This window comes from Macaca fascicularis, chromosome 8 (assembly GCF_037993035.2).
Source record: "Macaca fascicularis isolate 582-1 chromosome 8, T2T-MFA8v1.1".
Classification (NCBI taxonomy): domain Eukaryota; kingdom Metazoa; phylum Chordata; class Mammalia; order Primates; family Cercopithecidae; genus Macaca; species Macaca fascicularis.
In genome coordinates, this window is record NC_088382.1 from 62,903,955 (window position 1) to 62,920,000 (window position 16,046).

General features: G+C 40.4%; 2 pseudogenes; both read right to left on the reverse strand.

Moving 5' to 3' along the window:
• Window positions 1-1,258: 1,258 nt before the first annotated feature.
• LOC102138190 (hsc70-interacting protein pseudogene) lies at window positions 1,259-2,454 on the reverse strand (annotated as a pseudogene).
• Window positions 2,455-7,524: 5,070 nt separating this feature from the next.
• Window positions 7,525-8,521, reverse strand: LOC102132980 (E3 ubiquitin-protein ligase RING2 pseudogene; annotated as a pseudogene).
• Window positions 8,522-16,046: the final 7,525 nt, after the last annotated feature.

The following is a 16,046-nucleotide window of genomic DNA, read 5'->3' on the forward strand; positions in this document are numbered from 1 at the left end:
TAATATGTTTTCTATGAATCTGAAGATACTTCAGATTTCCCAATGTCTCCAGTCAGTGTTAGAATTTTACATATCTACCATTCCTTTTTTTAGTTATACTAGCCTGCGAGTTAATAAACTATAGTTGCTAAAATATCTGATAAGCAAGTTTTAAATATACGTCAATGTAAAAAGTCATGCTTTAAATACTAAAAGACTGTACTTTTCCCTGCTTACTTTTGTTATTGTTTCCAAAAGGCGAAAAGGACATTGCTTTTGTAATGGTTTAGTACAGCATATGAACATTTCTGTCCAAAAGAAATTTACTTTAAAGGCATGAAACCAGGCCACAGCCACCCTTGATGACACAAAGTTCTGAGAGGCAAATCATGAGCAGCAATTTCAGATCATTTCCCCGAGCAAGAGGGCATTTCAGCTAAGAAAGAACAGCAGAAAAATCATGTACACTCAGATGCTGATTTACCCAGGACAGAATAGCTCTTGTCTAGAAAGGAGCTAGATTAGAAGTCCATTTTTTTGTTTCACATAAAGGAGAATTAACAAATAGTGCTCACAAAGAAAATGATTGAAAATGCTTGTACTGAACCACGTTAAAGTATCTAAAGAAGTATGATATACAGTCACCCAGGTTCATAGTATTACACATCTAGATATATCCACCATGAAAATGTTTGGTGATGTACGGGCAAAATGTCCACATGGCCTTTTTTTTAAAGCCTTTATTTGGATTTTTTTTTTCTGAAATACGGGTGGTTCCAATTAGTTTTATTGAAATAAATCTTTAAAGAAAAAGATAAAGCATTTAAAAAGACAAGTCAAAATGCATCATGAACCACATGTCCAACACAAACTTTATCCTCAAATGAGTTATGTTTGCCTCGCACTAATAACTTTTATTTCACTCAAATTAGAGCAATAATCTTCCATACATAAGTATCTTCCCTGCCCAATTCAAAGAAAATAATCCAAAACGATCAGTAAAGAAAAATATAAGAATTAACAGATCCTTTAAATTTGTTTTAAATATTTTGAATATTTAAAAAGTGTTTAAAGTTTGTAATTCCTAGTAGGAAAACATGAATATCCTAATGGCAAACCACTGTAAAATGCTTCAGCTGAATTTGGGGGAGAGGGGCAGGGATTATCTTCAAAGCACCCCAGCTCTCTTGATGAGAAGGTCGGAGGTACACTGGTTTGTATTATTGCGACATCCATAAGGTGATCTAGGTTGCTTTTCCTTCAGCAAGTGCTTTATTTATCAGAAGGGCATTACTTGACCTCCAAATTTGGCTGACAAACTGATGAGAGTCATAACCTTTGGGTTGCTCTGGTATTTTGACATATTTGCTGGGTTCTGAGCCATATCCTGGAAGGCCACCATAACTTCTGGATCCTGCATGGCTGCAAGAACCTCTGGATCACCAAGAATTTCATTGAGTCCAGGCATTCCGGCCATTCCAGGCATGGCCCCTCCCATTCCAGGCATTCCTCCGGGAAAATTACCAGTCATTCCCCCAGGAAAGTCACCTGGAAAAGAGCCATACTGAGCTCCTGACTGTCGTCTGGCTTCTTCCTCCCTCTGGGCTCTCTCATGCTCTTCTCGAACCTTTTTAACTCGTTCTATTCTTTCTTTGATCTCTTGCTCTTCACGTTCTTGCTCACACTTTCTCCGATGTTCTGCAATTTTCTGTGCCCTAGGCTGAACTTCTTTCAGCATCGCACTAGCATCTTCAGCATAATCCAATTTACAGGCAAGGGCAAGATCATGGGCTGCTTCTTCCCAGTGGTCTAGAAGTCTGTGTACTTTCCCTCGCCACTTGGAAGGCTGAGCTGAATCAGGATTTATCTCAATGGCTCTGTCACAGTCTCAGATAGCAGCATTTGGCTTCTGTAATTTGGCGAAGACACTGGCCCTCTTGGTATACAAAATGGCCAAGTGAGGATTCAGCTTGATGGCATCTGTGAATAAGTCAATGGCTTTCTGGAGTTCACCATAATTTAGGGCTTCAATAGCAGCCACTTTTTAATCATTTGCCTGATCCATCATCTCCTGCGTTATTTCGGCATTTTCATCTCCCATTTCTTGAGGAGAATTAGGGTCTGGTTCAATCACACCTTCTTTATCAATTTCTAGATCACTTTCCTCACTTGATGGTTCGTCTGCCTTTAAGTCTTCCTCCACCTTCTTACTGCCAGGTTTTTCTTCCGTGGTATTTTCTTCTGATTTAGCTTTCTGAGTAGCAGGTGGCACTTTACCCCCCATGTTCTCCACCCACTCTCTCAGGAAGCGCATTTCCTCGGTGTGCAGAATGCTCGGATCCTGCTTACACATTTTCACAAAGGCCCGAAGCTCGTTCACTTTGCGGGGGTCCATGGTAGGGAGGTGGTGGGCGAAGCTGGGGGCTACGGCCCTGTTCCAGGCCCAGGCGCTGGCTCCGCGTGAGCGCGCAGAAGTATTTGGATATTTTAATACTGGAAGAGGGCTCTAAGAAATGAAAATAGCTGAATATCTGCATCCCTTAATTAACCTATTATTCATTCATTCATTCATTCACTCAACAAACACATGTTTGAGGTCTTACTATGTGCTACATCTGAACTGTGTATTGAAGGCACAACAGTGAGCAAGGCATACAGTCTCTGACCTCATGAGCCATAGACAGAGTTCATATTATTAACTAAACATTTCCTCTATGTCTCTGTGCTGTGCTGACCACTGGTACTGCAGAAATATAGGAAAAGGTTCCTACTTTCAGAGAGCTCATGGTCTAATGGCGGAGATGAATACATTCACTACAGGTGAGGCCTCCTGGCATGAAATACACATAAGGTGTTATGGGAATGCAGTAAGAAATAGATTTATGACAGTGTTTCTTCTCTAATAGCTGCTAAAGATGGTTTACTCAGTCATAAAGAAGTCACCTTATAGTCCTAAGCTGGGTGTTTTTTTATTGATCTATTAGTTTACAGACCATATTGGCCATTTCATTTATCTTGAAAATGAGAGTTTATCACTGATATCCCGTGGGGCTTTATATTAATTATTTAAAGAAAATTAAAAAAAAAAAGAAACCAAATAGAGAAGTAAATGATTAGGTGTCATGATGTGGCTTTTGACTTATAAACCTGAATGAATGCGAGGTAAAAAAACCAGGTTTCCTCCTCAGCAGCCCATCAATTCCCGGTAGGTGGCTCCATGTGGCTGGAGTCAGGGCTTCTATGAAGTGCTAAGACCTTAAAGCTGTTACCTTCGCTCTCTGTCCCCTTTCCTCTCCTTTGTAGCAGTCTTTGTCTATTCAAGGGCAAAAATGTGAATCATTTGAGGTGTAAACTGCACAAATGTAGAGCAATTTTAGAAATCCAGCATAAATTAACAGATACAGGGCTTTCTGTTGTCTGAGTTTCCAGAAGTCTGCCTTCCTCTTTAGTTTTGCTGAAATGTTGTCTCAGGTTGCCTGAGTCTTAAGAAAACGGATCGTGATCCCTCCGTTCCATGTGAAAGGAGCAAACCCCTGTTCAGGCCTCACTTCCTGCCAAGCAATCTTTTGACATTACAGGCCACCACCTGGCTGCCTCTGACTTATTTTCTCTGTCTCTGGCACTGCTCTTCTCTCTTATCTCACTCTTCTCATTTATTGTACATACTTTTTCATGCTACTTTCAGATCATCATAGATTAGCGTTTTCAAAACCCTGTTACTATCTCAGGTATCCATAAAATGATTCTTGTTTAAAGACTGAAAGGGGCTCTGTGATCACACACAACTGAATGCAGACAGAACCAGTCACTATATTTGCCAATTTCATTAAGTGGGGGAAAAATAAAAAAACATAGGCTTGGCAATTGGGGAGCTTCATTTAGACAAGTCGATTGAATGCTCTACTTCCTAACTGGGTGCTTTGATCTTGGATAAACGCATACATTAGAAATTAATTATCCTAAAATGTTAAGTTTGCTTTTAAGAAATATTTATGAAATGTTTCCAGTTATTTATGGGCTATAATCTAAAGACTTTATCTTGTCATTCAAGGTTCATCAAAGTTGAGCCCCAGTTAAATTTTTAATTTTTTTTTTATTGAAGTGAAACTCACATAAACACTTTTAAATGAACAATTTAGTGATACTTAGTACATTCACAAAGTTTGGCCACCACCACTTCTATCTAGTTTCAAACATTCTTATTACCCGTAAATAAACCCTGTACCCATAGGCAGTCACTCCCCGTTCCTCTTTCCCCCAGCCGCTGGCAACCACCAATCTGCTTTCTGTCTGTAAAGATTTGCCTGTTCTGAATATGTCATATAAATAGATTCACACAACATGTGACCTGCTGTGGCTGATTGCTTTGACTTAGCATAATGTTTTCGAGGTTCATTCATAGTGTGGTGTGAGAGGAAAAACCTTTTTCCCTACCAATCTAGGTTCAGTGACTGGGGTATGCTAATTTAGCTGACAATGGACAGATTAACAGGAGAAAAGATAAAGTTTATTCATATGTAGAACACAAAAGAAGTGGCTCCTGAACTGCTAAAGTAGAGGTTTATATGGCAGCTTTCATAGGGGAAGAGGAGAGGGAAGAAGGGACTTCTGTGGGCAGATCCAATGGTTTCCTTATGAAAGACAAATGGATTTTTAGGGGAACAAATAGAAGATAAGAAAATTTGTGATGATTTTTGTTTATGTAGGTACAAGTGGTCTTCATCTTTTTCTGGGCTGTAAAACTCCCCCGAGAGGGATTTTGTGGCAGCCTCACTCCTAGAAGTTTCTGCTTCTAGTAGGATAAGGGAAGCTCCAAAAAGCTTCTTTCCACATCTGTTGACCCTCAAATGCCTTCAGTTTAAAACAATCTTCATACCAACTCTGGGGGCCGAGTGGGTCCCCACAGTAGCATGTATAGCATTTTGCTGCTTTCTACATTTGAAAAACCTTACATTCACCTATTCATGGTTGATGGACATTTATTTTCTACATTTGGCTATTACAAATAATGCTACTATGAACATTCATGTACAAGTTTCTGTGTAGGCTTTTCTCATTTCTCTTGAGTGATTAGGTCATACAGTAACTCAATGTTTAACCTTTTGAAGAACTGCCAGACTATCTTCCAAAAGGGCCACACCATTTTACATTCACATCCTAACCAGACTTGTTATTATCTTTTTTTTTTTTTTTTTTTTAAATTTTAGCCCTTCTAGTGGGTATCAAGTGTTATCACACTGTGGTTTTGATTTGCATTTCCTTAGTGACTAATGGTGTTGAGCATCCTTCCATGTGCTTTTTGGCCGTTTGTATATCTTCTCTGGAGAAATGTCTGTTCAAATCAAGTCCTTTATCCATTTTTTAATTGGCTTGTCTTTTTAAAGTTGTTTTTAGAGCTTTAAAAAAATGTATTCTGGTTTCTAGACCCTTATTAAACATGATCTGCAGGTACTTTTTCTCATTCTGTAGGTTGTCTTTTCACTTTCTTGACAATGTCTTTTAACACACCAAAGTTTTTAAGTTTGATAAAGTCCAGTCTGTTTTTTCTTTTGTTGCTCATGCTTTTTGTGTTAATTTTTAAATTTTAAATTCAAAGACAAGATGAAGAGCTAGAAAAAGCATCTTTTTGGCTCAGTGTTATTTGAATGCCTTCAAAAAACTTATAGGGAAGTAGAATGATGAGTTCTGCTTCACTTTACTGTCTCTTCACTATATTTACTAGCTTGAAGAATAAATAAGAGGATTTTTTTTTTTTTTCGAAAGGACAAAACTTTCTGAGAACTCACCCCTTATTGGAAACACCATTTTTATTTCAAGAAGCAAGTATCTATGCTAAGGAATAAAGTACAGATTGCTCTGTTTACCATCAAAGGGCTGTTTTCTGGAATTCTGCATATTATATGTTTTCTTAGAAAATACTATGAATGTTTTCCCATACCAAATAACAAAATCCTAATTCTAATATACATATAAAAAGGGTCTTGTGGAGAATATTAGTATTTATTGGCTAAGTGTCAATATTAGCCAGGTGTGAAGTATGCAGGAGATCTTTGATATGAATTACACCTTAACTTCTCTGTGGTAGTTAATTTTATGTCAGTTTGACTGGGATAAGGCACATCCAGATAGCTGGTAAAGCATTCTTTCTGGGTGTGTCTGTGAGGGTGTTTCTGGAAGAGACTGGCATTTGATTGAGTGGGCTGAGCAAAGAGGACCTGCCATCACCAGTGTGGGATGGGCACCATCCAATCTGTTGATGGCCCGAGTAGAACAGAAAGGCCTCTTTTTTAGAGCCGAGTCATCCCCATCTTCTTCTGCACGTGTACATCAGAGCTCCAGGTTCTTGGGCCTTTGGACTCTGGGATTTAACACTGTTGGCCTTTTGTGTTCTCAGGCCTTCAGCCTTAAACGGGGAGTCACACTCTCAGCTGCTTTGGTGCTCAGGCCTTCAGACTCAGACTGAATGACACCCCTGGCTCTCCCGGGCCTCCAGCTTGCAGAGGGCGAATCATGGGGCTTCTCAGCTTCCATAATTGCATGAGCCAATTCCCATCATAAATCCCCTCTTCTATGTCTATGTGTGTCCTACTGATTTTGTTTCTCTGGAGAACCCTGACTGATACATTCTCTAACACTTCAGAAATAGACTGTATTATCCATATTATTATGATACTCTAGGGCTAAGGGAAATATTATAAAATTGGCCATAAGTCATTCAATTTGTATTTCATAAATGTAACACGAACTAGACAATTTCAGTTTACAGCCTGATGACAACAGATGCAACATTCCAGAGTGATGTCACTTTTTTGAAAGTGAATGATCCTATCTTCCCCCTGCCTATAACCTTTCAGTAGATTCCCATCATTTTTAGACTGAAGTATAAGGCTTATAAGGCCTTTCCAATTCTTTGCCTTCCTCCCCACCTCATTTTTTTCATCCCTCCCTCTTCTTTCCCTTTCCCACCTGATGGCTTTATGTGGCATCCCTAACATTTAGCCTGTTGCTCCTACAGCCAATAGCTGAAAGGCTTCATGATGTGTTCTTTACCAAATGTATTATCTACAGTACGGAGAAATCTAGAGAGCAGGATTTTGGTTAGAATTATACAAAACCCTCAGATATCCCATCTAGAGTTGACTTTTTGAGATGTGTGGGATGTGTCATTCCTCCAGCCTACATATTGATGTCAGCAAATTGAGAAATGGTCCCCCAGCCCCCATGATCCTGGCGACCTCATGTGTTCCCTGATTGCCAGCTGCCATAGGCAGGAGTAAAGGGCCAGAGAGCTATGTGATCTTGGCAGCTCCTTTCTCCTGCCACCCTTCTTCCTAATACCCATGATGTCAGCACTTCAATCTCCCTAGGAGAACATCAGACATTGTAGTACAAGACCCCTTGTTTGTGTTTCTGTCAGTTGCCCAAAGAATCCCCAGACTCCTAGATCACCACTGAAGACTTGAACTCTTGGCCATATAGTCTGGTGATGCCAGTGGCCATGGTGTCTGATACTTGAGTTTTGCTCTGGCCGTGGTTCATCTAGTTTTATGTACCTTGGCTTCAAAGTTCTTCTGAAACTAACCTCATAGTCAGATACCTGGATAAGTGATCAACAGCAGTGTCACCTGAAGTCTTTATGTATCTTATCTGTGCACTATCATCTTTTTCCATAATTGTGGGATGAGGCCTGAATATTAATTCAATCTCACTAGCACCATCCATTTCTGAATCAATGGCAAATGTTGCATTGTCAAGATCAAGCTCAAGCCCAGAATCAGCAGATGTTTTAGTCCATTTGTGACTATGGCCTGTTTCCTTATTTTTCCGTGTGGATGCACTACAGTGCAAACCATCAGTATTCTCTTCTGCTCTGCTACCATTTTCAGTCTGTTGTTTCTTGCCTCACTGTAATCTGCTCCTGACTGGTACCTTCAGTCCTTCTTCAGAGCTGAGACTGAGTGCTCACTGATTACTGTGCTTGTGGATATTGGCTAATACTCTCTCTCCAAGAACTTCATACTCATCACGACTTGGGTAAATTTTACTGATGAGTGCATCAAACATTTTAGACTAAAGTATAAGGCTTACGAGGCCTTCCCAATTATTTGCCTACCACCCCACCTCATTTTTGATAATCCTAGCTCTTTTTTCCTTTCTCACCCTATGGCATTTTCTGGCATCCCTAACATTGAGCCCATTGCTACCACCACCAAGAGCTGAAAGATCCCCTTAGTGATCTTTTGGAAACTAGATTTTTTTTTTTTTTTTTTTGACAGGAGGGGTGTCTTTTGCTGTCATTTCTAAGGACTGTGATGATGCAGTCTGCACAAAAATGATGTAAACAGTCCTTTGTGGTCATGGTGTCTTTCAACACATCCAAACAAATTAGGCCCATTATTTCACTGTGTAGACTTTGAGGTGAAGCCCCAATTTCTAAGCCATCTATTACCGCCTCTTCAGGTGTTCGTTGTAATTCATATAAACTGAACTCCCATGTTTTGGTTAATGGTTGAGATCCATTTGTTTGCACAGCCTGAGACATTGCAGCTCCTGCCCCCAGCCCAATTTTCTTTTTGACCTAGACTAGCAGGACTATTCAAATATTTTCCCCTTAATTTATGATTTTCTTTTTGGAAGGGACTCCATTTTCAGTACTTTTTCTTTTCTCTTAAAAATATGTCTAAGTTTGGCGAGGCACAATGGCTCATGCCTGTAATCCTAGTACTTTGGGAGGCCGAGACAGCCAGATCACTTGAGGTTAGGAGTTCGAGACTAGCCTGAACAACATGGTGAAATCCTGTATCTATTGAAAATACAAAAATTAGCCTGGTCTGGTGACACACACCTGTAATCCCAGCTACCTGGGAGGTTGAGGCATGAGAATCTCTTGACCCTGAGAGGTGGAGGTTACAGTGAGTTGAGATCACGCCACTGCACTCCAGCCTGGGCAACAGAGCGAGACTCCATTTCAGAAAAACTAAATAAATTAATTTAAATATATATATTCTTTTCCACAAAGTTTGGTTCCATTTAAAGTACACTTCTGGCTCAGAAATTTTTCATAGTTCTGTATCCTTAAGTAAACATTCAGTTGGCCATCATTTCCCCTTTCCCCCTCAAAAAGTCTTTAGACCTACAGAATATTACATAATATGTATTCCGACTTTTTTCCCTAGAGTCTTGTATATTTTCTTTTCTATATAAACTGAAGTATCTTCATGAAGACTAAGGGTCAAATTTACTATGCTTAAAGACAATTCTCATAGAATTATTCCGTCCATAGTATTTTCTTCCATAATTTTCTTATTTTAGAAACAAGTGTTTATTGAGTTAGTGTCCATTGTAATGCCATGTTGTTACTTTTTTCTATTCTTTTCCCTCATAATTTTGGAATTTCTGGTCCTGGAAAGAGAATCAAACAAAATCTTAATGTTAATCTATGAGAAATTGGTTCATCGACAGATTTTGCTGAAGAAAGAAAAATTAAATTGGTTGTGAAATGTAGTCGTCAAGTATATTCGAGAGTGCTTTTGGCCAGGCATGGTGGCTCACGCCTGTAATCCCAGCACTTTGGAAGGCCAAGGTGGGCGGATCACCTGAGGTCAGGAATTCGAGACCAGCCTGGCCAACATGGTGAAACCCCATCTCTACTAAAAAATACAAAAAAAAGAAAAAATTAGCTGGGTGTGGTGGCACACACCCATAATCCCAGCTACTTGGGAGGCTGAGGCAGGATAACCTCTTGAACCTGGGAGATGGAGGTTACAGTGAGCCAAGATCACACCACAGCACTCCAGCCTGGGTAACAGAGTGAGACTCCATCTCAAAAAAAAAAAAAAAAAAAAAAAAAAAAAAAAAAAAGGGTGCTTTTTTTGGTGTTCTACTATCACTTCAGGTCCTTTATTATGTATGTTTGATTTTTTTCCTATTAAAATACCAGATATATGGAGACATTTGACACATTAGCCTTGATGAAAAGTATAAGATATGTTTAAAGCAGCCAGGCATAGTGGCTCATGCCTGTAATCCCAGCACTTTGGGAGGCCGAGGTGGGCGGATCACAAACCCAGGAGATCTAGACCATCCTGACTAACTAACACAGTGAAATCCTGTCTCTACAAAATTACAAAAAAATCGCCAGGTGTGGTAGCAGGGCACCTGTGATCCCAGCTACTCGGGAGGCTGAGGCAGGAGAATGGCATGAACCTGGGAGGCGGAGCTTGCAGTGAGCCGAGATGGCGCCACTGCACTCCAGCTTGGGCAACAGAGCAAGACACCATTTCAAAAACAAAAAAAAGAAAAAAAGAAAAAAAAAGATATATTTAAAGCTTCCCTACTTTTTTTTTAAATTGGTAGCCACATAAGTTTCAAGAATATGGCAGCCAGGTGCAGTACCTCAGGCCTGTAATCCCAGCACTTTGGGAGGCTGGGGCTGGTGGATCATCTGAGCTCAGGAGTTCGAGACCAGCCTGGCCAACGTGGTGAAATCCCATCTCTACTAAAAATAAAAAAACCCACAAAACCCAGGTATGGTGGCAGGTGCCTGTAGTCCCAGCTACTTGGGACCTGGCTGAGGCAAGAGAATTGGTTGAACCCAGGAGGCGGAGGTTGCAGAGAGCAGGGATGGTGCCACTGCACTCCAGCCTGGCCTCAGAGGGAGACTCCATCTCAAAATAAATAAATAAGTAAATAAAATAAAGAATAATACAGTATATAGAATGAACAACAGAAAAGAAAATCCAGTTTGCTTCCATTAGAAAAGTGTGTTTAGCATTTTGAGTTGCCACATCAGCTTATAAATTTGGTGTGCTCTGCTAATTGCATGTTGTGGAAGCAGATGAATGAAGCTTGAGCCCTGCTTTGATATGCAGTGAAAGATTATTCTGTAGAAGAATGTCAGCTAGTAGGGTAAAGTCATTCTACTCTTAATTTGTATACTGAGGGACAATGTTGGGTGTTTGGGAGCCAGAAGGCTTTATGCTGACAGGTTAGAAATAAGATTGACTTGTGTGTTATTTTTCATCTCTCTCCTGACTCTAGGTATGTTTCCAAGTTTATATTATTGCACTACTTACAAACATATGTTTTCATTGAGAAATTAATCCCAAAGGATTTTTGATAGATAGACCTCCAGTACCATGACAACTGAAGTCTGTCTAGTTATTGCACATATTTATCAGTCAGTTTCAACAGATTGGGGCTAGCTTGGTGTTCTAAATGTATTTAAAATATGTTTCTACAGGGTTTGTTTTTTTAATCTGTGCTATGAAATTTGAAAATCACTAAAAATGAAGGGAATTTTTCTTTTTTTGAGACAAAGTCTCATTCTGTTGCCCAGGTTGGAGTGCAGTGGTGCAATCTTGGCTCACTGCAACCTCTGCCTCTTGGGTTCAAGTGATTCTTGTGCCTCACTCTGCTGAAAAGGTAGGATTACAGGCATGTGCCACCATGCCCAGCTAATTTTTGTATAAAAATCAAGGGAAATATTCAATTCCTTTTCTGATGTAATGTAAGTTGTATAGATTACTAATGCACGTCCCCGGTTTTGTGATAAAACTTCTTAGGTTTTATCGATAACATTTTAGATTCATGGTTGTGTTAAATAAGTTAAATAATTAGATTCCCATTGTGAATATTAATTGAAATTTTGTCTTTAGGCAGAGAGTTATTTATGAATACAAGCTTTGTGCCTAGAGAATGTATGTGTTTTTATCTGTTAGTATGGGAGGATATAAACTACATCATTAGTGAAAAAAAAAAAGACTTGAACTCTTTTCCTTCTCTCTTATCCTTCCTGACCTCCTGAAAATCCTCTCTTGCAGCCTCTGGAGCTCATGGTGCATCACCAGTAAATTCCTTAGGGACCTCCTCTGACCCTCTTCCTTCTTGCTGTGACCAAAATCATGATCTTATCTGAGTGTACTGCCTCCCTTGTAGCTCTATCAATTGGCGTCTATTTACATTTCATTAAGCTCTGTAACACTAGGCCTGGGGGTAGAGTACTTGCTCACCTTGCCCACTGCCACATCCAGACTAGTGTCCCATCCTCCTTCTGAAAAAGCCCTGGCTTTGCAGCCTATGCCGTTAGTCTATATTACTCACTAGCCCTCCTTAGCACAATCATCTCCAGGCCCTGTCCTGCTCTCCACATTAATGGAAGATGTTAGCACCTGCCCTGCTGCTCTGTCCAACACTCCTGTTATAATTCTAGATCTTTCAGTATCCACACAGATAATCCTTCCAATATTTGGCTCCCTTTTTCCTTGTCTGCCTCTTCTCCATTGACCTTGTGTCAAGACCAGCTCAGTCATGGAGACCCTAACTCAGCCGCGCTAGAGAAATTAAAGACATACACACAGAAATATAGAGTGTGGAGTGGGACATCAGGGGTCTTGCATCCTTCAGAGCTGAGATCCTCAAACAGGGATTTACCCACATATTTACTGACAGCAAACCAGTCGTAAGATTTACTAAAAGTATTCCTTATGGGAAATAAAGGGATGGGCCGAAATAAAGGAATGGGCTCTGGCTAGTTATCTGCAGCAGGAACATGTCCTTAATGCACAGATCACTCATGCTATTGTTTGTGATTTAAGAGCGCTTTAAGCAGTTTTCCGCCCTGGGTGAGCCAGGTGTTCATTGCCCTCATTCTGATAAAGTGAAAACCTTCCAGTGTGGGCATGAAGGCCATCACAAGCATGTCACAGTGCTGCAGAGATTTTGTTTATGGCCAGTTTTGGGGCCAGATTATGGGCAGATTTTGGGGCCTGTTCCCAACATGTCCCCCTTCTTTGTTTTGCAAAGCAATAAAAGCAAAGGCAGCTTTGTCATGACGAGATACTTCTCACAGGAGTCAGGATCCACATCTGCAGTGGCAATGGTGATCACTGCTGTCATAGCTACCATTAAATTACTTACTGTGACTGATTGTCTTGCTTTCCTCAGGTCCCAGGTTTTCTTCTACCATCTGTGACAGCTTCTTGATCTGTCCCCAGGTGGATGGCTGTGTTCGATGGGTGTTGCTTGTGACCGTTGGGGTCCTCCTCAGAGTCAGTCTCAACAAGGCTGCAACCGGGGGGTCCTCAGGATCTTCCTGGAATCTCTTCCTCAGCATCTGTTTCATGGTAAGGTTTCAGGTGTCTTGATGGTATGCAAATTGGCTGTTGATTTTGGCCTGGAGAAACACAAGCATAACCTCTATCCCAAGTTATTATTTTACCTATTTCCCAACTTTTTGTTATCAGATCTCTCCACCAAACCAGTTGTTCTGCTTCTGTCTTTGCAGCTGGTTTCTGTAGATGCTGTTCAGCTGCTGATAGCATCTGGCCTTTGAGCAGGCTCAAAAAATTTAAAGTTAATAATGCTAGATTCAGTTGCATATGTGGTATTCCATAGTCCCTGTTTTCCCTCCTCTGCTTTTGCAACTGCTGTTTCAGGGAGAGATTCATTCTTTCCACTATGGCTTGTCCTTGAGAATTATATGGGATACCAGTAATGTGTTTAATATTCCACATAGAGAAAAATGTAGCTAGTGCTTGGCTAGTATAGCCTGGGGTGTTATCTGTTTTAATAGAAGCTAGAACGCCCATCACCACAAAACACTGTAAAAAGTGACATTTAACACAGGCAGAAGACTCTCCTGATTGGCATGTAGCCCAGACAAAGTGAGAAAAGGTGTCCACACATACATGTACATAAGCTAGTCTCCCAAACAAGGGAACATGTGTGACATCCATTTGCCAAAGAGATTTAGGTTCCAGTCCTTGAGGATTAACTCCTGTAAAAGATGAGGAATGTACCATTTGGCAAGTTGGGCATTGCTGGATAATACCTTTAGCTTCTTTCCAGGTAATGCTGTATCCGTGTTTGAGACCAGAGGCATTAACATGAGTTAAATTGTGAAAGTGTCTAGCATTAGATATTGCATTAGCAACTAGGTGATCAGCCATTTGATTCCCTTAAGTCAAAGGTCCTGGAAGAGGTGTATGAGGCCTAATGTGAATGATATAAAAAGGGTGCATTCTACTCCTAATTGCTGTTTGCAATTGGGTAAATAAAGTCATCAGTTCATCTGTATGAAATCCTAACTGAGCATTTTCAATTAACTCTGTGGAATGAACCACATATGAAGAATCAGAAATCACACTAACAGGCATATAAAAGCAGTCAATACCTCAATTACAGCTACAAGCTCCACTTTTTGAGCTGAAGTATAGGGTGTCTGGAAAACTTTCCTTTTTGATCCAGAAAAAGAAGCTTTACCATTACTAGATCCATCTGTAAAAACATTTTCAGCACCTTCAATTGGTTTAAATTTAATTATTCTAGGGAGGATTCAATTAGTTAATTTCAAAAATTGAAACAGGTTCATTTTGGGAAAATGATTATTGAGAATTGTTCAGTAACCAAGTCCTCTAAAGCCTCCAGTTTCTCTTTACACAGCGGCCATTGTTCTATCCAAATTAGCTTATCTGTTAACTATTTTAAAGGTATAGGTTCTGGAGTTTTAACAATGGCCACCATCAAAAATGATGTCCTAAACCTTGGTGGGAACTTTGTCTTTCTACTTGAAGCAGTTCCTTCAAACCTTGCAAATTTTTTCCTAGTCCCATACCAGGAACATACCCCATTTCATGCATCATATGTGGACATGCATCATATTGTTCAGCAATTGGAACTTGTGCTCCCGATTGTTGTAATAAATCTCTTCCCCATAAGTTTATAGGTACAGAAGTTATAATTTGTTGAATAGTCCCAGGTTGTCCATTGGGCCCTTCACAATGCAAAATATAACTACTTTGATATACTTCAGGGACTTTACCAGCTCCAACTATGTTAAATTGAGTGGGATAAACTGGCCACACGGATGGCCAGGGCTGTAGAGAAATGATTGACATGTCCACTCCTGTATCTACCAAACCTTTAAATTTCTTTCCCTGAATAGTTGTTTCTCAGGTAGGATGTTTATCAGTAATTTGATTTACCCAATAAGCTGCTTTGCCTTGTTTATTTGTGCTTCCAAATCCTCCTGTTCATTTAATTTCACTTTTCCCCATTTCCGCATACAGCGCAATTAGGAGTGTGCTATATGCTCTCCTGGCTCTGCTTTCCAGGGAACAGAAGTAGATATAACAATTTGAATTTCCCCATTGTAATCTGAATCAATGACTCCTGTTTGTACTTAAATTTAAATTAGACCTTCCTAGAAGTAATCCTATCGTCCCCACTGGTAAGGGTCCACAGACCCCTGTTGGAAATTTTTGCAGGGGTTCCCCCGGCAGAAGGCTCACAGCTTTTGTGCAACATAAACACCCCTCATGGCATTTCCCAAATTTAAAAGGCAAAGGCTCAAATGTAGCTGCAATATTTCCCTGTTAGTCGGGTGGGTGTATTCTAACATGGAACTGCCAAGCCTCTAAATCACCCTCTCTTCTAACTTGCTGGATTCCTGCCTGAATAGAACTGAGAATGGTCACTCGAGGCACTGCTCGAACAGTCACTTTTCACCCAGGGTCCTCCGGAAAAGAAAGATCTGGAGGGTCAGGCCACTCTTTTGCTTCAAAATAAGGAGTGGTGCAGAACCTCTTCCTCCTTTGCCGTTTTAGCATTAGCTGGCAGATAAACCTGCTCTGTTACTTCTTCTGTTACTTTGTTATATTCTCCTTCCTCCTCATCATTAGTGTGAAAAGTTTCCAAGGTGGAACGAACCAGAGCCCACACTTGTCCCATTGCTATCCTGAAGCTTCCAAGCTCCCCTTCTTACTCACCAAGGGGATTGCTTTAAGAATACTGGGGTGTCCTCCAGTTTAGTTTCATGTTTTCCAACCATTGCTCTGGTGACCCTTCGACCTGGGTTTGAGTCGCCACATGTGGACGCCACTTGCCTAGACCAGCTCCGTCACGGAGACCTTAACCCAGCGGCACTAGATGAATTAAAGATACACACACAGAATATAGAGTGTGGCATAGGAAATCAGGGGTCTCACAGCCTTCAGAGCTGAGAGCTCCAAACAGGGATTTACCCACATATTTATTGACAGCAAGCCAGTCATAAGAAATAAAGGGAT